Source organism: Triturus cristatus, chromosome 2_2, assembly GCF_964204655.1.
Source record: "Triturus cristatus chromosome 2_2, aTriCri1.1, whole genome shotgun sequence".
NCBI lineage: Eukaryota > Metazoa > Chordata > Amphibia > Caudata > Salamandridae > Triturus > Triturus cristatus.
Window position 1 is genome coordinate 558,661,680 of NC_140582.1, and position 26,618 is coordinate 558,688,297.

The window sequence follows — 26,618 nt, forward strand, 5'->3', positions numbered from 1 at the left end:
GGCTCCATGACTTATGGCTTACTAGTTGCGATGATCTAATAAGCTATATCATACATACTCTTATATGTATTTGCCCACATACATTGCTTATGTGGTGTGCTGAAGACACACACTGAAACACCTATATCCTCTTAAAAAGCCTGAGACCATCATCGCTATACCTGCTATGAGTCAGTGACTATAACCACGAAATGTTCTGTTTGGTCGTTTCAGAAATATTGGTAACATCTAGTTTACCGTTTCTCGGCATCCCTAAAGATTCCAAAACTATCAAACCCGTTAAAAGCAAGAAACGTAATGTATCTATATTATAGCCAGCTTTACATTCCAATATGGCTCCGTCAATTACCTCGACTCGGTATTAGATTGTGAGTGTTTCTGCTGCGATCGCGTAACACTCCGTGTGACCTCCCGCGGGACCAATCACCATCAGTATGAGTCCGGAGGATCACGTGACTTTCCCCCTAACCTATCGCTACCCAGCAACATATTTAAAACCCACGCCAACAACACATACTCCGAATGATTCTCGGAAGTTGATGTATGAGCGAGGCTGACATTCTGCGGTTACTGGGTAAGCGTTGCGAAATGTTCTTATTGCTTGACACTGAGTGCTGGGCGCAGACGCCTACTCTAGATATGGTGGAGACGCGTCTCATTATTGGGACCCACAAGTCTTCTAAGATGTCGACACACTAGCGGGGTCATTGCTTTGTGACTATCGGGCAAGGTTTGCCAAATGTTTAGTATTATATCATGGCTAACACCATAGCGCTAAAAAGAATCTTATTTCTTGTATTACTTGCCGCTGGTGAATGAGATTCACCGATATAAAGTTTCACGTCCTTGCCAACTCCGTAGTGCCAAAGATAGGAATGCGTTTTCAGCATGCTAAGTTTCGCGTTCGTTATGGCAATGTTCCTTTGGAACACACCTACAAATCGGGTTTTAAAAGTTTAACTAAACAATAGAGCCATCCTCCCTATGACGGTCTACCATTTATAAAACAGATTACTAATAACTAGATACGATAGGACAAGTAGGTAGCAATAAACAATCATGTTTATTTTCCCAGAGACATCAGAACTAGTAACAAGAGTCTACCGACTGAACGGCAAAAGTGTACTGTAGCGACAAACATCATAAAGATCCACATTACCTAGGACGTATGCAGTTCACATAAAGGTAAGCCATCGAGCACAGCTGAATATCGTGTATAGTGAATATGTTGCTATGTAAGACATCAGACTGGCAATTCATAAAATACATTTTATTCCATTTCTGACATTTTTTCATAGAGCCAAACAAGTTACTTTCACTTTTTGGACTCATTGGGACGCAACTTCACGGCAGAAACTGTAGTAAATAACGCGAATTTTCATATATCTCTGGCAATAGCGTGGCAATAATGATTGCATTGATGCAAGAGTAAGTATTCTCCTACATGTAGAAAATACAAGATACTATACTTACCTATAGATAGTTAGTACAACATCTATAATAAAACTTTTTCTGCACAGACGCAGAAGTTCCTGAAAAGCATTGACTGGACGAGATTGCTTTTATCTGTCACTCTTTTGATTGATACACTACTGAAGCATTTTGTTATTAAGGTACTTTGTCGGTTTCATAAAATTTCTTCTTTTCCCTTCTTGAATTTTTATTATCTCATTTCACTTATCTTTTTGGTGTAAGGGCTATCTTTGTAGTCACTTCTAAAGATGGTAGCTATATACATATAGAGTGAGAACATGCTGGTTTTTTATAAAATATTTGAGTGATACCAGATCCATATAAGTAGTATGAAGTCTATAAACTCTGTTATAAAATATATTACCTGCCTCATTTATAATTATTATATCTAATCCTCTACAGATCTCCCCAAATCATCTAGGGCTTGTTGCCCCTCCTGTTGGTGGCCCTGAAGAAGGTGTTGTACACCGAAACGCGCGTAGGCCCCTTTCCATCTAGAGGAGAGGTCTCCAGAGACTCAATACTATCTGAAATAACTGTATTCACTGTTACTTCCTTGTCTTGGAGACTAATCCAAACCACTAAATGTTTAGCACTACATTTTAAATATGAGTATGACTGATGGATGCGTGAGAGTATGAATTGTTTTTTATATGACTAGCCACGGGGTTATGCTTTAGGTTTTGGATATTACTATATGAATATATATGTGAAAAGATAACAAAACAATAGAGAAAACTTTTCAATGAATGTTTATTGTAACTGATATAAATTCAAAAAAATATAAATAAAAATTGTTAGTAAATAAACACATTTCTTTGTTTAATTTTCTATGTTATGCAGGCAGGTGAGAACGTTTTGAAGTCTCAAATAAAATAATATAGGTCCTGAAAGAGTTCCCCTTTATAATTTTTGGAAATACCAATAATGTAATGTGAGATTGAATGAAGGGGCCAAACTTTTGCATTAATGTGTGTTTTGGCCCAATAAGAAGACCACCTGATGGATAGCCCCTTCCGACACTATGAGCATGTACATGGTAAGTCATAAATCCTGATCTATTGGGCAGTTCAATAGCCCATGTTTCTTGAAAGAGACACAGTGTGAATTGATCAATAAAATCCCCCCCCAGGATGGGTCATCCAGCTTAGCTTTAATTCCCGTAATATTCAAAGAAGGCATGGAAAAGGTGGTCGAAGAACAAAAAATTGAATCAGGGGAAGTGGGGGGTTTACCAGGGTAAATATCCCCTTATCTACATAGCTTGGATTTAAATCAGGGCAGTAATCCCTACTGCTAGGGTTAACAATTATGGATGCCTCGTTCAGTCAATTTACCATCGATGTACCTAAAGAATCAACTTGATCATGATGGTTTCTCTTTGGTGAAGGCAGTGGACCACAAGATATCAAGTAATGCCAGATTCCACTACATTCAATCTAATATTCTGCACCAGCCGTACCTGACCCAATCACGTTGTGAAAAATATTACGAAACTACTAGCACCACGTATCCTTGTTGCCAGGCTGATGAAGCTGATGTTAAACACATGTTTCAGGACTGTCATCTTCTGGACTGAAAGAACAAAGGTGATCACACTTGTCACTGGGTGCCGTGACCTAAAGAATATTGTGTCATGGGAATTTATCCTCTCCCCAAGACAGGGAAAGTCAATAGTTATTTACTTGACCTGGCTTTTCCACTGGCCCAGCGCACACTCACTATGCATTGGAAGGTCCCCCTCTTTTCCCTTGGTTACCCATTAGTGCAATACAGTGACATGGTGGACTGAAATAGAATTTGTCTCCTTGCAGAGAGGGGAAGCTAGGGGACTACAGAAATTACCCATTGCATCTGAATGTGAGAAATTACTATTTACATTTCAGGAATACTCTAAGGATGATACAGACAGTATTCACATCTTTGCAACTTTCTTCTATGACTTCCCTGCTAGTCTACATTAGCTATCCGCTCCACTGCTTACAAGATGATCATATAACACTACCACTTTGTTGTCTCACACTGTTGGGAATAGCACAACTACAGCTTTTAATCCAGTTGGCTTAGGTATTATTGTTTCTTTTTTTCCAAGACAATATACTCCTACTTTGCAAAATATTGTAACCTCTAAATGAATCTTATGTATACCAGAGACAAAATGGATGTATATAAATATGTCATGTTATATCATGACTATAACGTGTATTTCATCGTTTATATGAAAAATCAATACATATAGGGGTATATTCACAAGAACGTGTGATAACTACCGCGAGAGTAGCGTAACGCAACTTCCAATATCGCAGCCCATCGTGGGAAAATAACCCTGTGTCAACAATGCGGTACCATGCGATAGTCCGCCGACACCGCGGACAATGTCCACGATACAACCACCATGACAGAGATAAAACCACAAACCACAACACCAAAAAACATGCGATGGGCCAAAGCGCGATGAGGAAATCAGCGATAAGCAGCGCCAGTCCTGCAACGCACACCTGGCAGGCCGAAAAAACCACCATAAAAATAAAAATCACCCACACCCAAACTGACCTACACCCAAGCACCATGGAGGAAGCCGGAGCAGGCACAGAGGACGAGTGCAACCCCACAAGCATCCCGGATGACCAGCCCGAGACATCGGTGACAGGGAAGGGCAAGGACAAGAAGACGAGGAAGACGAAGTTCAGGCCGCAGGTGAACAGGATCATAGTCACGGAGGTTATGGAACACCATCAACAACTCTTCGTCACCTCCAACGTGTCATTGGAACTGGAATACAGCGGGATATCGTCGACAAGGTGAATGCCGTCGGAGAGCACAAGCGGACAATGGACGAGGTCAAGAGGCGATGGAATGACATCAGCGGAAGACCAAGAAGAAACTCGCACCCAGCCAGAAGGCAGCAATGCAGACTGGAGGTGGGGTCCCAGCGCCACAGCTCGTGCTGGATGACATGGAGGAGCTGGTGTCAACAGTAGTCAGTGTGGATACTGTGGCCGGAGTCGGGGGACCGGACACTGTTCGACATGACACAACACAACCGCAACAGGGTGAGTGACCACCAGGTACTGGGGGGACAGGTGGAGATGGGCACAATGGCACACATGCACAATCAAGCAGGGCACAGTACATACCCACAATGACCCTGGCTCCCCGCTCAGACCCACAGACTGTCACAATGTACAATGCCATGGGGTCAGAATGTCAACCTGTACCATGCGGCTACATACATGTGGACACATTTTAATACACCATCCCCCTTCACATCGCAGGGGCATCATCAACACCTCCTGCAGAGCAGTCCCAGCCACTCTTCACTGATGACGAGGAGGACAACACAAGCATCAACACACAAGCCCTCCTAGACATCATTGACCTCATCCGCGACTCAGAAGTCAGTGGTGTCTCTAAGGTAGGACGAGAGATTTTTTACAAAGGGAAATAGGAAATGGTCAACATATGTACTGGTGTTTTCAAGGAGACTGTTTTTGGAAGACACGATAGGTCGTCCTGGTGGGTCACTGATGTTTTTGTGTACTTTGGGAAGAAGGTACAGTGTCGGGTGGTGGGGGTATCGTTTTTGAATAATTGCTTCTCATCCCATGATAACAGGCCCTTATCATGCCATATCTGGAGTTTACAAGGTACATATCTTTTAAATCAATCAGATATTTTTGTCTACTTTCCCATAGCATGTGGGGTCATTAAGTTGGCGTAGCGCTTCTCTGGTATACATGGCCCTGGTCATGATAACAACATTTCCTCCCTTATCGGAGGGTTTAATCACAATCTCTCGATCATTCTGTAAATTGTTAACTGCCTCCCACTGGGTTTGGGTCATGTTGCTACTCTGTGTGTTCTTTTTCTTAAGGACCTCAAGAAAATCTTGTGCTACGAGGTCACTGAAAACATCAATATTGTCTTTGACCGTGGTTGGAATATAAATTTGGATTTAGCTTTAAAACCCGTGAAGGTGGGTTCTCTAGTGTCTAAATCCAGGGTAGCTACGATATTAGAAATGTGGGAACAATTGAGGGGGTCTGATGTCTCACTAGCAGCTATGGGAGATCCCTGCTGTTCAAGGGTAGTCATGGTATGTAAAGTCGGTATGTCATCAATGGATAGGCCTATATTCCCAGTTGTTATGGGTCTAGTTGCGGTCTCAGTTTGGTTCTTTTTATGAGCATGCATCTTACACAATTTGAGCTTCCTTTCAAATTTATACACATCAACTCGTGCCTGTGCATAATCAAAACGCATCTATGGGCAGAAGGACAGACCTAATTCAAGTACACTAATTTCATTACTGTCATTCTTGGTACAGTGTCCTCCATTATTGCTTTGATGTCTTCTGGCCTCTTGTTCCCATACCAGTTGTTCTTGCATTTCCGGCGTCTGATGTTTAATTTGTGTTTTTTCCTGCACTTCCTTGCTTTTTTCTTTTCAGTCTCCAACGATTGGATTGTTCCTTTGCCTTTTGGAGGAGGCGTAACTCCTTGGAAAAAACCTGTTGTTCAGTGCTGGTTTAGGTGGTGCTTCCAATAGGTTCCAAGTCCGAGCTAAGGTCAGTTGTTGATCCTTCTTTGCTTGTTTCTAAGAGTCTCAGTGTTTGGTCCTTCGTAAGTTCTGTTCTCATTTTATCATACTTTTTGGCAGAAGTTAGAATTCGCCCTGACGCATAGTCTCTCTCATCATGCATAAACTTGCGTTGTTTCCTGGCTATGACGTCTTTTTCGAAGGTTTTCATCCGGTCATCAACTGATTTGATTATCTCCTCAGTTTCACTGAAAACCATAGGTTTCAGGAACGTTATAGGTAGTTGGAAATTTCACTATTTCACTTGTATAAAACCATAGAAATTCCGGTGTTATAGTTAGTTCTGCTAACTATAACTCGCGCCCCCGCAATGCACTGCTGATGACGTTACATATTACATCATTCATGACATGGTCAGTGACATCACTGTTGACATCATCCAGTGACTGTGTGTTCCTGTAAAGTTTAAATTTGTTTAATATATATGCCAAGCTGTATTGAAGAATGAGTGGGTGTATAAGTGTCTGTATGGAGGATTTAGTAGGTACGTGACTGACTGTATAAGTGAGTGATTAAATGTGTCTTACTGAATAAATGGGTTAGTGAATAAACTGAGTGAAAGTTTGTATCAGTCTGTCTGTTTTTGTGTAAGCTGCTGCATGGGTTGGTGAGTAGTTGCATGAGTATCTATATGGGTTATTGATTGCTTGCTTGAGTATTTGTATGGCTGCCTGAGTGTGTGTGTGTGTGGGTGGTAGGTGTGTGACTCTGTGCATAGATGTGTGAGTGGTTGATTTACTGGGTTTATGGGTTCAAGAGTGCATGTGCAAACATCTGTATGGGTGGGTGAGTGTGTGTATGGGTGTGTTGGTGAGTGAATGGATGTTTTAGTGGTACATGTGCAAGTAACTACATATGTAAAAGGCAGTATATGTGAGTGATGGTGTATATAACCAGAGAAATTCCCCCGTTATAGTTAATTCAGTTAACTATAACTCGCGCCCCTGCAATGCACTGCTGATTACGTCACATATTACATCACTCATGACATGGTCAGTGACATCACTGATGACATCACTCATGACATCTCAAATGACATCACTGATGACATCATCCATGTGATAAATTGATGCATCTTCTCACACCCTAATATAACCTTTCAAACACCCACTCTAAATTACAGACTGCCATTCTCAAAACCATAGACACTCTATCACCAATAACTATATACCCACTCACTGATTCTTAGGTTTACACACGCATCCACTCACTCACCTGTACAGTCACTCATACGTATGGTCACTCAGTACAGGACTATCATATGCACTCATGCACCTATATAGACACTCACACACCGCTACTCATCCATAGAGGTACTGACACACCTAGTCAGTCATGCAAATAATTAATCACACTGTCATTTACTCACCTATACAGTTATATGCACACCAGCTCAATTACTAGCACATTCTTACGCTCTTATACAATCAATGATACAAGCACACACTCATCCATACACCCACTCTCACAATCACACACTCTCACTTATAGCCATTTATGTACTCCAAAACACATATATACTGCTTTTCACATATGTAGTTACTCACACATGTACCACTGAGATATACATTCACTCACTAACACACCCATACACACACTCACCCACCCATATAGACCATCACAGATGCACTCTTGAAAACATGCACCTTTTGAATCACCCACTCACACATCTATGCACAGAGTCACACACACCCCACCCACACAAACACTCAGGCACCCGGACAGATACTCAGACAGCAAATCAATAACCCATATAGACAGTCATGTAGCTATTCGCAAACCCATGCAGCTGCTTACCCACCAACAGACAGACGGATACAGACATTCACACAGTTTAGTCACTAACCAATGTATTCAGTAAGATACGTTTAATCACTCACTTATAGAGTCAGTCACGCACCTACTAAATAATCAATTCAGACACTTATACACCCACTAATTCTTCAATACGCCTTTCCCTATATATATTAAACATATTTAAACTTTACAGAAACACACAGTCACTGGATGATGTCACCAGTGATGTCATTTGAGATGTCATGAGTGATGTCATGAGTGATGTCACTGACCATGTCATGAGTGATGTAATATGTGACGTCATCAGCAGTGCATTGCGGGGGCACGAGTTATAGTCAGCTGAACTAACTATAACGGGGGAATTTCTCTGGTTTTGTATGAGTGAAATGTGCAACTAACTATAACTTTCTCTAAAACCTATGTTTTTTTTCAGTGAGTTTCCAAGGTTTTTTAAATGCTAATTTCTAACTATAACGCCCCTGAAACCTATGTTTTTTTCAGTATATTTTTAAGGTTTTTTAAATGCTAATTTCTAACTATGACGTACCTGAAACCTATGGTTTTTTCAGTAAATTTCAAAGGTTTTTTAAATGCTAATTTCTAACTATAATGTGTCTGAAACCCATGGTTTTTTCAGTGAATTTCAAAGGTTTTCTAAATGAAAATATATAAAGTCAAATATGCCACAATTCTATAAGTTTTTTTATTTTCTTTCTCTCTATAAATATATATATATTTTAAAAAAGTTTGGAAAACTATATTTGTTCTTTTTTATTTTTTTATTTAAATTATATAGACGTCGCGCACTCTTCGCACCCCCTTCGCGCACCCTACACAATCGCTATGCGTAATCTGGTAGCCATTCTGAAAAGTCGCGCGGGGGTCGCGATTTCGGCGTAATTTCTAAAGAATAAAATATTTTACAAATATCATATAAATAATAGTTTTCCTTTAAGTGTTTCTCGAAATTTAACTATAAAGATATTTTTAAACTATTATTTTCAATATGATAGTGACGAAAGGAAAGTTAGGAAATGCGCTGTGTAGTCGCTTACTTTGCGTGACCTCTCCCCGCACGTATTTCCGGGGTCGTGCTGTAATCGCGCCAACATCATGCCGAAGTTGCAACTTCGGCGTATTTTAAAAGTTGAAAAAATAACTATAGAAAGTTTGAATATGATAATAGAATGAACAGTTTTCATAATAAACGTATTAAACGTTTATAGAAATGTCTATTTTACTGAATAATGATATATATGTGTTTCGCGGGTTCGCAATGTGTGCGTGACGATTGCGCACACCCTCCACGACGTCCTGTTAGCAAAAGAAAAAAGTAATCTGATTGGTTGAAATCATTTTTATGATTGAAAAGAGAGGGTCCATCTTTCAGAAATTTCCCTTTCTTTTTGATGTTAGCAGATAGAAGACCTTTTTGTTCCTTCTCCTCAAAAATTCATCTTTTTTTGTGTGTAAATTTATTTTAAAATTACAATGGCTTCCAGCTTAGCTGAAGTGGATCCTGTTGCTGTGGAAGAAGAAGAGAGGATGGGGCAGTCGAAGAGACAAAGGAGAGAGACCATTGTTTGGGCCTTTTTTACGGTGCCAGAAGGGGAGAAGAAAGTGAATGCAACCAAGGTTACTTGCAATATATATAAGAGAGTACTCTCAAGAGGATCAGACAAGAAATACTCAAGTGGGATGAGCTCAATGAAAAAGCATATGGAGACTATCCACCCTTTCCACCTTGCGAGAGAAGAGACAAGGAGACAATTAAACATGGATGCTCTTCAAGACCCCAACAGTCCATCTACCTCTGCAGGAACTCCATCAATACCAAGGCCACATATTATGCCTGAGTTTCTAAATGCTTCCATCAGTTGCTTTGAGTGCGCCACTGAACTTATTTTTGGGGAGCAATGTATCGACGTGATTTCAGCTGCCCCTAAAGTGCATAAATGTTACGGTTTTTTTTATAATGCGCTTTTTTTTTGTCCAGCAGTTGATTTCCTATTCTTCATTTTTTGTTGTTCTTTTTTAAAATAAAAAACACACAAAAAAAGTAAAAAACGTTTAAAAAATAAAACTTTTTTTTAAACTGCTCTAAAAAAAATGGTTCTTACGGAACCACTAATACTGGTTAAAAAAAGAAAAATTACCTAAGTGATTGTATGAGAGTATGCATACTATGTGAGTGATAGGAGGAATACAAGTGTAGTGCATGGTTTTATGAATGTTTGAGAAGTGGCAACGTGATTAAATGAGTTTATAGATAATAGCAGGATAATTATAGGAGAGCATGAGTACTGTGTAAGTGATTAGATGAGTGCAAGTTTAGTGCACAAGTTATTGCAGTTGTGGATAGTTACTGTCTGAGTTATTGCATGAGTACATGGCTACTAACTGGATGATTACAGTATTGAAATGAAAGTGCATGGTGAATTTATAAGTGCTTGCATATTTTCACACTGATTGTTTAAGTACATGGTGCATGATGGGTGATTGGACGAGTGCTTGGAAGTGAAGGGGGTTGGAGGTGTGCATAATTACTAGGTGAGTAATTTGAGGAATAAATCAGCAGTGTATAGGTGGTTAGAGTTCTGCATGAGTAGTGTATGGAATATTGTCGTAGTGCATGAGTTATTGCCTGGGTCATTGTATGAGTACATGGGTAGGGGCTGGATTATTAGAGTACTGCAAAGAGAATGCATGGTGAATTTATAAAGATTTGTGTATTGACAGAGTGATTGGAAAACTACATGGTGGAAGATAGGTGATTAGAGAAGTGTACGGGAAGTTACACTGTGATTGCTGCACTGTATTGGTACTACCTGAATACATGAAGGTGTGACTGAGCTGTGTGTATATAGTTACAGGACTGCATGTCTAGTATATGGTACTGGCTGGATGAGTGGAGGTGTGTACAGAGAGTGATAGTGTGATGGGGCACTGCATGACTACTACCTGGGTTCTCGCAAGAGTGAATTAGTAGTCTGGAGCAGGTTAGGGGCCTACATAGATTGTGCACATTTGACTGTAGCACTGCGTGTCTTAATGCCTGAGTCATTGTACAAGTGCATGGATAGTGACTGGATAGTTAGAGTGCTGGTAGTTGAGAGCAGGGAGAGTTTATAAGTGCCTGTGTTTTGTCACAGAGATTAGATAAGGACATGGTTGTGTCCGAATGATTGCAGGAGTGGACAGAGAGTGACAGTCTGATTGGGGCACTGCATTTATTACCTGGGTTATTGCAAGAGTGAATCAGTAGTCTGCAGAGGGTTAGGAGCCTGCATAGATTGTGCATGTTTGACTGTAGCACTGCGTGTCTTAACGCCTGTGTCATTGTAAAAGTTCATGGATAGTGACTGGATAGTTAGAGTGGTGGTAGTTGATAGCAGGAAGAGTTTATAAGTGCTTGTGTTTTGTCACAGAGATTAGATAAAGACATGGTTCTGTCAAGATGATTGCAGGAGTGGACAGAGAATGACAGTCTGATTGGGGCACTGCATGAATACTACCTGGGTTATTGCAAGAGTGAATCAGTAGTCTGCAGAGGGTTAGGGGCCTGCATAGATTGTGCACATTTAACTGTAGCACAGTGTCTCTTCATGCCTGAATCATTGTAGAAGTGCATACACAGTGCCTGAGTAGATAGAGCGCTGGTAGTTGACAGCAGGGTGAGTTTATAAGTGCTTGTGTTTCGGCACAGAGATTAGATGAGGGCATGGCTCTATGAGGATGATTGCAACAGTGAAGAGAGAGTGAGAGTGTGATTGGAGCACTGCATGAGTAGTACTTAGATTATTACAGGAGTGAATCAGTAGTCTACAGGGGGTTACAATCCTGCATAGATTGTGCACATTTAACTATAGCACAGTGTCTCTTCATGCCTGATTCATTGTAGAAGTGCATACACAGTGACTGAGTAGATAGAGCTCTGGTAGTTGACAGCAGGGTGAGTTTATAAGTGCTTGTGTTTCGGCACAGAGATTAGATGAGGGCATGGATCTATGAGGATGATTGCAACAGTGAAGAGAGAGTGAGAGTGTGATTGGAGCACTGCATGAGTATTACCTAGATTATTGCAAAAGTGAATCAGTAGTCTACAAGGGGATAGGGGCCTGCATAGATTGTGCAGATTTGACTGTAGCATGGTGTCTCTTCATGCCTGAATCATTGTGCAAGTGCATAGACAGTGACTGAGTAGGTAGAGTGCTGGTAGTTGACAGCAGGGTGAGTTTATGCATGTGTTTTGGTACAGTGATTAGATAAGGACATAGTTCTACCGAATGATTAGAGTATTGCAAGGAGATCATCTGGGAAAATACATAACTGCTTGGGTACTGACAGAGGTATTGAATTAGTACATGCTAGTAGTAAATAACTTAAAAACTGCATTACTAGTAACATAGTGATTGGTGGATTGTATGGTTTGTACCTGAGGTATTTTAGATATTACTAAGCAGTGAGTAGGTGTTTAAAGGTGTGTATGAATAGTGCCAGGGTGAATGTAGTAGTGGATGGATAGTGTTTGGATTACTTAACCTTACCTTTACAGTAGTAGATATCAAAATATTGTAAACATTTTTTGCAGTTGTTTGTTATATTTTTAAAGTTTAAAATCTTTTTAACTTTAGAATTTGGATCTGTAAAAGAGAAGAAAAAATAGAGTTATAATATATAATATGATCATTTTATAAATACAATATAATTTAAGCATAATATAAATTATTTTGTTTGCCTTTTGTGCTGTTCTCAGAATATATTGAATTTCACTATAAATAGTGATTTCAATGTTACTCATCACATAACAGCGGGCAAAAAAAGAATGTTTAAAAAAAAACAAATCTGTTTCAAAAATATTTTCAACATAGTGAACTCTCAATGCACATTGCGTAAAAATAACATCCTCAATAACATAGCATATAATACAAATCACACATATATAAAATGCTGCTTTGTAAGAGAATTTTCTTACTACAAGACAAAAGAAACAAAACAATAATTCAATCAATAATTCTTTGTAATTTACATGTTCTCTAAATGATATTCTTTAAAATATGTGCTGTCAGAATATCCCAGAAAAAGTGCTTAATTCACATTAATATCTTTCCTCTAGGCCAAATGATATTCCTGAAATCCTTTCTACTGAAATTGTCCAATGTAATCATATTAATACACTTTAACATTTCCCAATAGGCCGAATTATGTTCTTAGAACTTTGGCTTTAAAAATATTAGGTATGAATTTGGTAATTCGTTTGGCAAATGATATCTAAAAACTAAATGAGCATCATTACAATATGTCCATCCTTTATTGCATTTTAAATAGACAGTGTAATGACCAGATGTTGTAGAAGGTCCATCGTGGAAAATAATTGCTACTGCTACAAAAGTTCTTCCTGATATTGATAGTTGACTTGCTACAATTTTTTTTATTAAAGTTTCCAATTTTCTTCTATCACCTGTACAACGTTGTATCATTAAAATTATATATTGTCCACATTTTTGTATAAATAGTGTTGATAACATTTCTGAATTGCATTGGCTACACTCCATGTTTTGATTTACTGCTTTAACTAATTTGTTGAAAGACACTGTTTTACAGTCTGGTATTGTTAAATATATAAATCTCTCAGTGTCTATGTTAGTGGTAGAAGTAAACATACAATTTTCACAGTCATGTTCCCATTTATAACAAAGTCCAAATAGATTTTCAATTTGTATTCCTTCTTCTTCTAATACTGCAAGCATATACATTAGAAATTCCTGAGCATCTTGTTGCACATTCTGTGTAAATTGCGTAGAACCAGAACATATATCCAAAAGCTTCCTAATATCAGAAACAGTTTGGATTTTACTTTTATCATTTATACATTTTTCAAAAATAGAATACAACAAGGAACAAAACCTTTTTCTCAATTTTCTATAATTTGCTGTAATAGATTTTCGAGAAAAAATACAACATTTACCACTACATTAGCATAGCAGTTGATACTAGAACCATTTTCTAACTGATATCCGACAATCTCTTCAATAGTGTCTTTTTTCTTTTTGCTTGGATTTTCAACATGATACTGTTTTTTTTCTTCTCTTTAACTTCACTACAGATATTCTCATACCTTCTTTTTCGACCTACTACCCGCTTTTCATATACTGGACATTCACCTAAATTGGGAGCATACAGTCTCTTTAACGGATTATACTCTCTTACACAATTTACATCTGCACTAATCTTTCTCTCATCAAAATCAATCAAATACAATCCAGATAAAGTTCTGACTCGGGACAAAGCAACATATGCCATACCCTCTTTAAATACGGTACTTCCAAAATTTACTAAAGCACTGTCTACACTTAAACCTTGAGATTTATGAATAGTCACCGCATATGCCAAAGAAAGAGGAAACTGTTTTCTATGAACATTCAAATCTTTAACAAGCAAAAAATGATCAGAACAACGACCAATGTGTTTTACTTCTTCAATCTGATCAAAGTTGATTTTCAAATATTCAATTCCATCTTTTTTTTGATAATTAACATAATTAACAACTTTTCCCATTGCGCCATTTACTAAACCTTTTTCTACATCCAAATTATGCCGTAAAATAACTCAACAGTTTATACATACATAAAAATTATTTTCTAAACCAGCAGTTTTAGATATTGATTTTTCCAAAGAATCCAATTTTGTTTTCAGTTTTTCTGTCAAAATAATAGTAATTCCTTCATGCTCTATTTTATCAATGGCTTCCATTTTTATTATTTGTTCATTTTCCAGCTGTAAAAGTTCTTCATTAAATGTACAACACTCTCACAGTGTTGGCATGAGGCATATTATGGATTTCTTTTCTGCAATGTTTTTGGTATATTTTTGCAGGATCTATATTTTCATTTCATTCAACAAGTTGGTAAGTATCGGACTTTTCAAAGCTTCTTTGCCATGTTCTGTCAATACTCCAATTCTTATATTTTGAAGAATGGTTCCATAAACTTCATCATTTGCTTGTCGCATATTTTTAATGAGTTCTTTGCACTCAAAATATGACCAAATATTAACGTTTCCAACACTTCCCAAAGACTTTCTGATATCTTCGTGCATAATTGTTTTAAATACTGGTTGCCCTTTTACAGAAGTAAGTTGCAGTAGATCACCAAAAACATTTGTTCCTCCAAATAAGACATCGAAATCTGTTTTTAAAATTTGCTGCATTTTTAAATGCACAAAGGCAAGCTTTAAGTTTGAGACCATGCTCACCTCATCAATAATCAGAAGTTTCATTTTCTTTAGCACTCTTGAAACTTCATAACAGGATTCTCCAGATAGCTTGTGATATTCCAATTTATTTTCATGTTCCACAGGTAGCATTAGTAAACAATGTAATGTAATTCCTTTAATGTTGTGTGCTGCCAATCCAGTTGGAGCAGTTACAAAACAAGACAAATGTGAGTCAGTTATTTTCCGTAGATAAGTGGTCAAAACTTTAATCAAGAAACTTTTTCCTGTGCCAGCTTGACCACTGATATACATTCGGATAGGTTGAAATGATGTTCATGTGCATTCTTTCTTTTCATGAAGAAAACCATGCTCGATCTGTTGTCTAACTTGCTGATATATTTCTTTATGTTCAATATTTAGTTGTTCTTCCAAGTTTTCTAAGTTCATAATATCTTCTTGAGCTTAATGCATTGCTGTTTCCACTTCATTCATGGCGATTGCTGCTTCATTTTCAAGAATTGGTTGTCCTAGTGGATCATAACTCAAAGGTCCAGAACTTTGACTGTCTTGAGAACTGTCTCTAGCAATCTCAGCTGCAATAGTAGCTTCTTGATCAATTTCTTCATTCAACATTTTCAGATAATTTGCAAAAACTGGGCATTCAATGCTATCTTTACATGCATTGAAAGAATCTTCATAGCACTCAAAATCTCCAAGTAATTCCAATTCCGTACGCCAAGGCTTAAACAGTTGTAAAAGTGCTAAATAGTAAAATTCTCTTTTATCAGCAGTATCACAACTCAGTTTCCTGTGATTAATTAGATTTCCTTTAGTATGTTTCACCAAACATCCTTCTGAACCAATCACTGCATATTTTCCTTCATTTCTGTTTTCTGTAGTATTTTTCTTAAAACTGTAAAATTGCAGCACTTCATAGAAACATATGTTCTCAAGATGACGACTTGTATTTGGATAGTATGTATCCAACATGTTTGTTTTGACAATATCTGTACTTCCCGGTCCATTTACTGCTAAATATTGAATTTCTTGTATAGGTTTAAGTACTCGATTTCGCGTTGCAGCAAGACCTAGACTCACCCAAATGATCCCTCTTGACTTTGAATATAAACTTTCAGACTACAACCAACCAGAGGATTCGTACGCTCTAATCTCTCGATGAGATAACATCTTCAAATTAAAACTGCACAATTTCCCATGGGAGACTTCTTCTCACATTTCTTTCAACTCTGTCTTTTCTGATTTTGTTATGTATGATGTTACATACCAAGCAACAGCAATGGAATTGTCCACAACATACTGGATATCCATATTATCATTCCACTTGAGAGAATAACTGGATTATAATCATTGATATACTTTGATTCTTCACTTTTTCTCAAATTGTACATATTTTTGGAAGATTTTCTAGTGATGGTACGTCTCACTGCTGACATGAAATTGTTTACTCTTCCTTTGGATATTACTGGACGTGGAAATCCAAAACGGCATTTGGTATAAAACTTTTCCTTCGACTTGTATTTCCGTCAACAGCATTTGCCACATCGATGACTTTGGAATCGTGACACTTGTTGCCTTAAGGTGTTTTCTTCTGTTCTTTTTGGTATAGCACATGTGACATAATCTTTAATAAAAGATAAAACAGTGTCATCCGAATCAGATCCAAATTTGGGTGCATCCTTGATCCATAAAAGAATATGAGGAGCACCTCTAGCTTGATACTCCTTTCTCCAAAAGAAATCAATAACTTCTCCAAGAGGAGGATTCTTTTTATTGCAAATAAAAGACATCATAGCTTCAAACCGATGGTTGAAATATCTGCATACATTTACAGGATCCAAAGAGCACAATTCTCCAGGTGTCTTGTGTTCAATATTTTTAATATTTGAATTTGCCTCTCTTAGAAATTCAAGTAAATCATCCCAAGCGTATTCAGCACAGCTTAGGGTAACAAACCACGTAGGAGTTCCTAACTTCCTTAGCATGCATTTAAGTTCTCCATGACGACAATACCAATACTCATTTGTACCGCGCTGACATGCCATCAAATTAATCAGTTGAGATTCTAAATGATCGTCTCTCTGATTTACTTTATCCATGAATTCCTTTGCAGAAACATTTTTAAGATGTACTCCTGTTGTTAAGATGTGGTTGACTGCATATGAAAGTCCAGACAAGTCACTCTCAAACAAAAGATTAAATATATATGGGATACATTGTCAAAATCTTGGATCTTCTGCATACAATCTTGTTGTCCGATATTCTGATGCAGGAATCTGTACTGATCATTCACCATAGCGTCCACCTTTTCCAGTTGGGAACAGCTGGGGAAAACAACGAGCTTCCAAACTTTTTTCCCATACACTCATGGGAGTCCCCTTCGCTTCCTTCATTTGGAATAATTCAATACTATTCCCCATCACTTCTTTTGAATGAAGTGAATGTACACTATAATGTTTATAAATTTCTTCACTTTTGGACATGTCAACTTTTTCAATTTGACCACTTGACGTTTCACTATCATCTCCTAAAACTATTCCTTCTTCTTCTACATAAACATTTGTGCAGTAATCATTGTTTTTTATAAGATATAATGTTGCCTTTTGCACTTTCCTAACATCAACTAATTTCTGGCAAATTTTCTTACTCTTAGTAGGAACACCTTTAACTAGAATAACTAGTGGTTCACTTTCTACATTTTCTACACCAATAGTTTCAATATTTTTCTTTAAATCTAGAGGTAAATATACAGCTCTACCTTTTAATCCTCGCTATAAATCTGTCGGAGGCAATTTACCTGTTTTAGGCTCCATGCAATCAATAACCTGAAATGGGTGCACACATTGAATCAGAATAGACTCATACGTGTTCAAATCTATCAGTTCTGGAGGAATAGTTACTAACTCTAGATTATTATGGACAGCTCTAGCAGGCATTTTATTACCGTCTAATTTGTTATAACAATATTTACAAATACGCTGATCAGTACCCAAATCAAAGCAATCCTCTACTAGCAAATAAGTTACAAATTCCTTCCATTTATCATTATTTTCTCTTTCACTTTTTAAATATAGATCAACAGTCCTCGTCTGATTTCTATAGTGAGTTCGTCGGCAACAAATACAAGTGTAATTTGGCCTTTCAAACGAAATTACCTTAAACTTTGTAATTAGTTCTTCAAACTTCTCTATACTAATATTTTCCACATTTTCTTCAACATCTACCTCTATCAATGTCTCACTTTGTCCACTCTCTTCTTCAGGACCAAAGTAACGAAACTCTATTTCATCACAAACTTTTGTAACATCTGATACTGTTCCATGCAAAAGAGCACTGTTTAAGTCATTTAAAATTAGTGCTGGACTTTTAGCATGATACAATCTTCTCACAAACTTCTGCATTTGAGAATGATGTCCTGCTAACATTCTAAAATGATGAAAAACACTTTGACATACTTTTCTTGGAAGACAAGCCAGAGAATGACCTTGCAAACCAGTATTTTTTCTTACTCTGCAAGGATCTAGTCCTTGCAACATCTTAATCTTTTGTTTAACACTTTTTTACTATAGTCTCGTAGGAAATTGCGTAAAATTTCAATAGATTCCTGTCGTATACTACAAATACTCCTACAATCCCAAGTATACACAGGAGCTTTAGGACGTCTCCCTAGAACTTCATCAGCTACCACTTCTTCTACATCTCTGGGAACCATCTTCTCTTTCTCAATTGGACAACCATTTTTAACATCATAAGCTTGACCACTGGTATCAACTGCAAGCAACAATGAATTGGTTTGAAAATAACTCTCTTCATTAAAAAAAGGCTCTGAACTTGAACTGTTTCCATTCACCCAAAAAAATATCACAAAAGTTACTTCTGTTAATAACTTTCTTCTTCTTACTTTTGTCCTTCATAAAATTTATTGGCTTATCAAGTGATCGAATTCTGTTTAAAACTAAGATGAATAATTTCCTTTTTAATTCAAAAGCCTTGTCAACAATAGTTTCAATCTGTTTCTTCTTTTTATAAAATGCTGATCTTCTTTTATATTTCTTCACATATGTCAGCAAATTAATAACAACTCTATTGTAAAACATTCTCTTTCTAATTTCTTCAAACTGATTGTTTCTCCTTTTACCATACATTGATTCTTCAGAATGCATTTTTCTATTTACTTCTCCTTTTTTCTTTTTCTTTTTCTTTGTTGTTGGGGCATTCTTAATACATTCCACATTGTGCACACTGTTTTTAGCCGTTGAAAGTTTATTAATAAATTCTTTTGTTCTCTTACGAGAAGACTTTTTCTTTTTTCCCACATGCTGTGGTTCATCTAATTTTTGCTGTTCTGTTTTCTTCAAATAATACTCCTTTTTTTGTTGTTTCTTCTTTTGTGTTATTCTAGTCATGGTAAGTTTTTGTTAATGATGTTGAACAATATCTGTAAAATAAAAATGTTATATATGACATTATTAAAATAAATTGATAAAATATACCATTGTATTACTAAATAAACATGTTGTATATAAAGTTGTACATGGTTACTACTTCGGTAATTGCAGAAGTGAATAAGTACTTCGAATGGGGTTAGGGGACTGGATAGATTGTGAAAATGTGACTGTAGCACTGCATGTGTAAATGCCTGAGTCATTCTACAAGTGCATATACAGTGACTGGGTAGATAGAGTGCTGGTATTTGACAGCAGGGTGAGGTTATAAGTGCTTCTCTTTTAGCAGACAGATTAGATAAGGAATGGTTCTGTGAGGATGATTGCAAGAGTGGACAGAGAGTGACAGTGTGATTGGGGCACTGCATAAGTACTATCAGGATTATAGCAGGACTGAATCAGTAGTCTACAGTGGGATACGGGCCTGTATAGATTGTGCACATTTGACTGTAGCACTGCATATGTTAATGCCTGAGTCATTCTACAAGTGCATAGACAGTGACTGGGTAGATAGAGTGCTGATAGTTGACAGTAGGGGAAGGTTATAAGTGCTTGTGTTTGGCACAGAGATTACATAAGGACATGGTTCTGTCAGGATGATTGCAGGAGTGGACAGAGAGTAACAGTGTGATTGAAGCACTGCATGACTACTATCTGGAGTATTGCAGGACTGAATCAGTAGTCTACAGGGAGTTATGGGCCTGCATAGATTGTCCACATTTGTCTTTAGCACTATATGTCTTAATGTCTTAATGCCTAAGTTGTTCTACAAGTGCATACAGAGTGACTGGGTAGATAGAGTGCTGGTAGTTGAAAGCAGGGTGAGTTTATAAGTTCTTGTGTTCTGGCACAGAGATTAGATAAGGACATGGTTCTGTCAGGATGATTTCAGGAGTGGACAGAGAGTGACAGTGTGATTGGGGCACTGCATGAGTACTATCAAGATTATAGCAGTACTGAATCATTAGTCTAAAGGGGGTTTGGGGCCTGCATGACTTGTACACATTTGACTGTAGCACTGCATATGTTAATGCCTGAGTCATTCTACAAGTGCATAGACAGTGACTGGGTAGATAGAGTGCTGATAGTTGACAGTAGGGGGAGGTTATAAGTGCTTCTCTTTTAGCAGACAGATTAGATAAGGACATGGTTCTGTGAGGATGATTGCAAGAGTGGACAGAGAGTGACAGTGTGATTGGGGCACTGCATGAGTACTATCAGGATTATAGCAGGACTGAATCAGTAGTCTACAGTGGGATAGGGGCCTGCATAGATTGTGCACATTTGACTGTAGCACTGCATATGTTAATGCCTGAGTCATTCTACAAGTGCATAGACAGTGACTGGGTAGATAGAGTGCTGATAGTTGACAGTAGGGTGAGTTTATAAGTGCTTCTATTTCGGTACAGAGATTACATAAGGATATGGTTCTGTAAGGATGATTGCAACAGTGAACAGAGAGTGACAGTGTGATTAGGGCACTGCATGAGTACTATCTAGATTATCATAGAAGTGAATCAGAAGTCTATAGGGGGCTTGGGGCCTAAATAGATTGTGCTCATTTAACTGTAGAACTGTATCTCTTAATGCCTGACTCAATGATTCTACAAGTGCATGGACAATGACTGGCTAGATAGAGTGGTGGTACTTGAGAGCAGGGTGAGTTTAGAAGTGCTTATGTTTCGGCACAAAGATTACATAAGGATATGGTTCTGTCAGGATGATTGCAAGAGTGGACAGAGAGTGACAGTGTGATTGGGGCACTGCATGAGTATTATCTGGAGTATTGCAGGACTGAATCAGTAGTCAGCAGGGGGTTAAGGAACTGCATACATTGTGCACATTTGACTGAAGCAATGTATCTCTTAATGCCTGAGTCATTCTACAAGTGCGTAGACAGTAACTGGGTAGATAGAGTGCTGGTATTTGAGAGCAGGGTTAGGTTATACGTGCTTGTGTTTCAGCACAGAGATTAGGTAAGGACATGGTTCTGTCAATATGATTACAAGAGTGGACAGAGAGTGACATTGTGATTGGGGAACTCCACGAGTACTATCAGGATTATAGCAGGACTGAATCAGTAGTCTACAGGGTTTAGGGGCCTCCAGAGATTCAGCAAATTTGACTGTAACACTGTATCTCGTAATGCCAGAGTCATTCTACAAGTACATACACGGTGACTGGGTAGATAGAGTACTGGTATTTGAGAGCAGGGTGAGGTTATAAGTGCTTCTCTTTTGGCAGACAGATTAGATAAGGACATGGTTTTGTGAGCATGATTGCAAGAGTGGACAGAGAGTGACAGTGTGATTGGGGCACTGCATGAGTACTATCAGGATTATATCAGGACTGAATCAGTAGTCTACAGTGGGATAGAGGCCTGCATAGATTGTACACATTTGACTGTAGCACTGCATATGTTAATGCCCGAGTCATTCTAGATAAGGACATGGTTCTGTGAGGATGATTGCAAGAGTGGACAGAGAGTGACATTGCAATTAGGGCACTGCATCAGTACTATCAGGATTTTAGTAGGACTGAATCAGTAGTCTACAGAGGGTTAGGGGCCTGCATAAATTATGCACATTTGACTGTAGCACTGTGTATGTTAATGCCTGAGTTCTACAAGTGCATAGCCAGTGATTGGGTACATAGAGTGCTGGTAGTTGACAGTAGGGTGAGTTTATAACTGCTTGTGTTTTGGCACAAAGATTACATAAGGACATAGTTCTGTCAGGATGATTCCAAGAGTGGACAGAGAGTGACAGTGTAATTGGGGCAGTGCATGAGTACTATCTGGAGTATTGCAGGACTGAATCAGTAGTCAGCAGGGGGTTAGGGGACTGCATAGATCGTGCATATTTGACTGTAGCAATGTATCTCTGAATGCCTGAGTCATTCTACCAGTGCATAGACAGTAACTGGGTAGATAGAGTGCTGGTATTTGAGAGCAGGGTGAGGTTATACGTGCTTGTGTTTTGGCAGAGAGATTAGATAAGGACATGGTTCTGTGAGGATGAGTTCAAGAGTGGACAGAGAGTGACAGTGTGATTGGGGCACTGCATGAGTACTCTCTGGAGTATTGCAGGACTGAATCAGTAGTCAGCAGGGGGTTAGGGGACTGCATAGATTGTCTGGTTCATTACCCCTCTCAATCAGTGTCCTGCTACAAATCATCTCTCCTCTCATTCCCATGAAGCACCTAGTAAGTAATATCAACGATTCGAAAATGAACTATTGTGTAATGTAGTGCGTATTGTGAATGAAGCTTTCATTGTCTATCAAAAGTATCACATTGAAGGACTTGAAAGTGTGTTAATTCTGTGAGCCATTGTTTCAGAAATGTTTCATTTTCTGTTGATCATCTGCGGAGTGCCGCTGCTGAGAGATTAGGTGTAGGGCGGTCAACCTCGAATCTGGGGAGCTGGGTTCGAGTCTCGGCAATGACGCTTAACATCCTGTGATTCTGGGCAAATCACTTAATCTCCCGCTGCCTAACAAAAAAAATGAATGTTTCCTCTTGTAATGCAACTGGTGCTATCTAAAGTGCTCTGATACCCGATTCGGGTCAAGTTCACGCTATATAAAACTCTGTAAAATAAAAGACTAAAATAAAAAAAATAAGAGTTCTTTTACCTAAAAAAATGGGTTAGTGTTAAAGATTTAAAATATTACCCTGCTGTTTCTGATTTGCCAATGCAACCCTAACAATGATCATACAATACTAAATGTGCAGAATCTTTAAATTGAAAGTGTGATTTGTGTATAGAAACCCTTAGGTTTTAGTATTGGGGTTAATTCTTTTAATTTTTTTAGTGGTCTCCCTTGTTGCTGTTGCTGGGAATCTGTTTATTTTATGCCCATTTGAATTAGATTTTTGTATGGTGATGTTGTCAGTTCTCTTTATGTAGTTGATTTAGGATTTTGTTTAAACCTGTTTAATTAGGGCTACATTTTATGATTAGTTTTTTCTGTAATTGCTCCTTCATGGTATTTTCATGCATTTTTCTCTGTAACACATTCACTAAAAAGTTTTGTTATCTAGAACTCATTTATTAATGCTTCCACATTTATTCTTTTTACTCTGCTGAAATGTATATTTTTCCATGAGGAGTGTATTCTCTATCCACTATGTGTTTTGGAGATTATGGAGCCAAATTGTTAGGATAAGAATTGGGGTGTTCGGAATATTGGGATTCAGTTGCTTATTGGGTTCAGCTCCCACACAGTGATCTGCCACAAGGGACTCGTGGCTCAAATCCGGAGCCCAATTTTGGAGGCACCTTGAAGGTGGGCCCAATTTACACCAATGAAGCTCAATCAGGCATCAATCCTGTTTTTCCATCATTTTAATCTTGTGATTAAAGAATACTGCAGTTGTCATCAAGTTGGTACTCTGCTGCCCTGCTGCCTGGTTGAGAAGAACTGGACCTGCATCTTGAATCCAGGGCCACAAGAGTGACTGCAAGGGCTGGTTGACTAGCCTCCTGTTCAGAGCCTCAGGGACAGAAAAGGCTTCAACCACCTTGAAACCAGCACCTGGACTAGGCCAATGTAAGCCTTGTCCCCCAAGGGGTGCAGCCCCAATCATGGTTCCTTGGACTTGGGCCTGAATGTGCCCTGCCAGCCCAGTTGTGGTCTCCGCAGAACCTACACAGTGTGATCTATCGCTCCATAGGTCTTTGGAACAGCCACTGAGTAACTCATCTCGATGCAGAACCTCGCATCACAACCCCTTAGCTCATCAGAACTGCCACTTCTGACGGATCTTAATTCAGAACCTCACATCACAGCTACATTGTTCATCTGAACCATGACTGCGCAATGCATCCCCACGGAGGACATCACATCGCAGCCCTACAGTCCATCGGAACAACCGCTGCGCAAGACCTCGCAATTACCCGCAACCTGGATTTATGGTACTTTGTTCAGTGGGCCTAACTTGGTGACTGTACCCAGCCCCCACTTGATCAATGTCGCCCTGAACTTGTGACTTTCTCCGCGTCTGGCATGACTAGATAAGCACAGTTGGAAGTTTGTGGTTTTAAGTACTGTTTTCAGTTAAATCTTTGAAACTGCATACCTCCAGTTCTACTAATTGAATGTTTGTCATTTTGGTCTCAAATCATTTATTAAATTCCACTCTATTTTCTAAATTGGTGTGAGATTTTTCTTATGTTGTGTTTTCACTTTATTACTGTTGAAGTGCTGCATAAATTCTTTACACATTCCCTCTAAGTTATGCCTGACTGCTTTCGTGCCATACTACTAGACGATTAAGCACAGGTTAATTTGGGTTTTGCTTATGGCTTCACCCTGAGAGGAATTATGGTTTCGACTTGAATAGTGATTCGCCCCCTCAATCAGTAACCCAATTTCCTACATTGGTGTTCAGTGGTGAGATTTGGACTTGTGTTTGTGCAGTGCCATACAGTGATTTTGTGTTACGTTAAAAATCCCAGATAAATAATTTGAAACCATTTAGAGTTCCTTTTGAATTCTTTTTGATTAGCTCTTTTACTTTTTCCAAATTTACTCTCATTCTACCTCACTGCAACCATTCCTGCAGAAATGAAATTCGGGCTCATCAACCTTGAGAGCTACACTGTAGCTGAGCTCATGTAGTTTTATAAGCAAAGGGGACTTTCAACAAAGAAAGACAAGAGGAAGTTGGAGTTTCATAAAGCTCAGAGGGCCTGGGCAGAGGCTTACAAGTTGCAGACAGCAAAAGAGGATGAGGATGAGGAGGATGATATGGAGGAGCAGGGCCTGGATACAAACCTTTAGATGCACCACTCAGGGCAGGGGGAATTGTTGGATCTGCCCCTTTGTGCAAGGTCATCCCCATGCATTTTGCCTTTCTCCGCTTATTGTTCTGACCTTGTTTTTGTTGGCTTTAGGCCTCTGGGTACTTTACCACTGCTAATCAGTGCTAAAGTGCATGTGCCCTCTCCTCTAAGCAAGGTATGATTGGTTTCCACCTGTTCAGAACATCTAATGTACTTGTGAGTTCACTGTAAAGTGGTATACCATATAACCAGGGCCTGTAAATGAAATGCTGCTAAAGGGTCTGCAGCACTGATTTTCCCACCCACAAAAGTAGCCTTTCAAACCTGTCTCAGGCCTGCCACCATAGGGCCCATGTGCACAATTTACTGCCACTTCAACTTGGCCTTCAAAACTGTTTGGAGTTTAAGACTCCCCTTTTATTACACATATTCCACCCCTAATGTGGGCCCTAGGTAGCACTATAGGCAGAGTGATGTGTAAGTAAAAAGGAAAGAACATGTGCCTCTATGTGTCATGTCCTGGTAGTGACAAACAGCCTATTTTGTTTAATACTACTGTGAGGCCTAATCCTCTCATTGGCTAGCATTGGGAATTCCCTTATATACTTTTAAGTGGTAATTCCTTATCAGAAAAGAGTGGCGTTGCCATGTTTTGTATGTTTAGAATAGTGGTGATAAATTCTGCTTACTGGTGTAGTTGGATTTTACATTACTATTTTAGTAGTTCCACTTTTGGAAAGCGGGCATTTCACTGTGGTTATGAGTATTTGTGCTTTGCAGCCTGACTCTAATACACGTCTAGGGCAAGGCGACAGCTACACTTAGTGCATACTTTCCAGACAGCTACAACACAGGAAGGTCTGAAACAGAATGCACCTGTATTTATCTGCATACTGATAGTCTTCCTGGGCTGGGAGAAGGACAGACCGTTCACACTTTACATTTGTATATGTTGTGTCCTGCTCTCACACAAAGGGCTAATTTACCTCCTACTAACATCTGGAGCCAGGACAGGGGTTGAAAGAGATTGTTGCACACTTCGAAAGGTTTAAAGTCATCCCTTCTCCTAAGACATTGCTGAGTATGTAAATGTTAATGTTATTGGTATTTGTATAACGCAACTGCTACCCAAAGGTGTCCTGGTGCTGTGTGTAGGCCTATAAAGGATTGAAAGGCGAGGGAGAGGAAGGCGAGATCAGTTGGTAAACAGCCATGTTTTTAGTGCCTTCCTGAAGACCAGAAGATTGGTCATGCTTCGCAGATAAAATGGCAGAGCATTCTA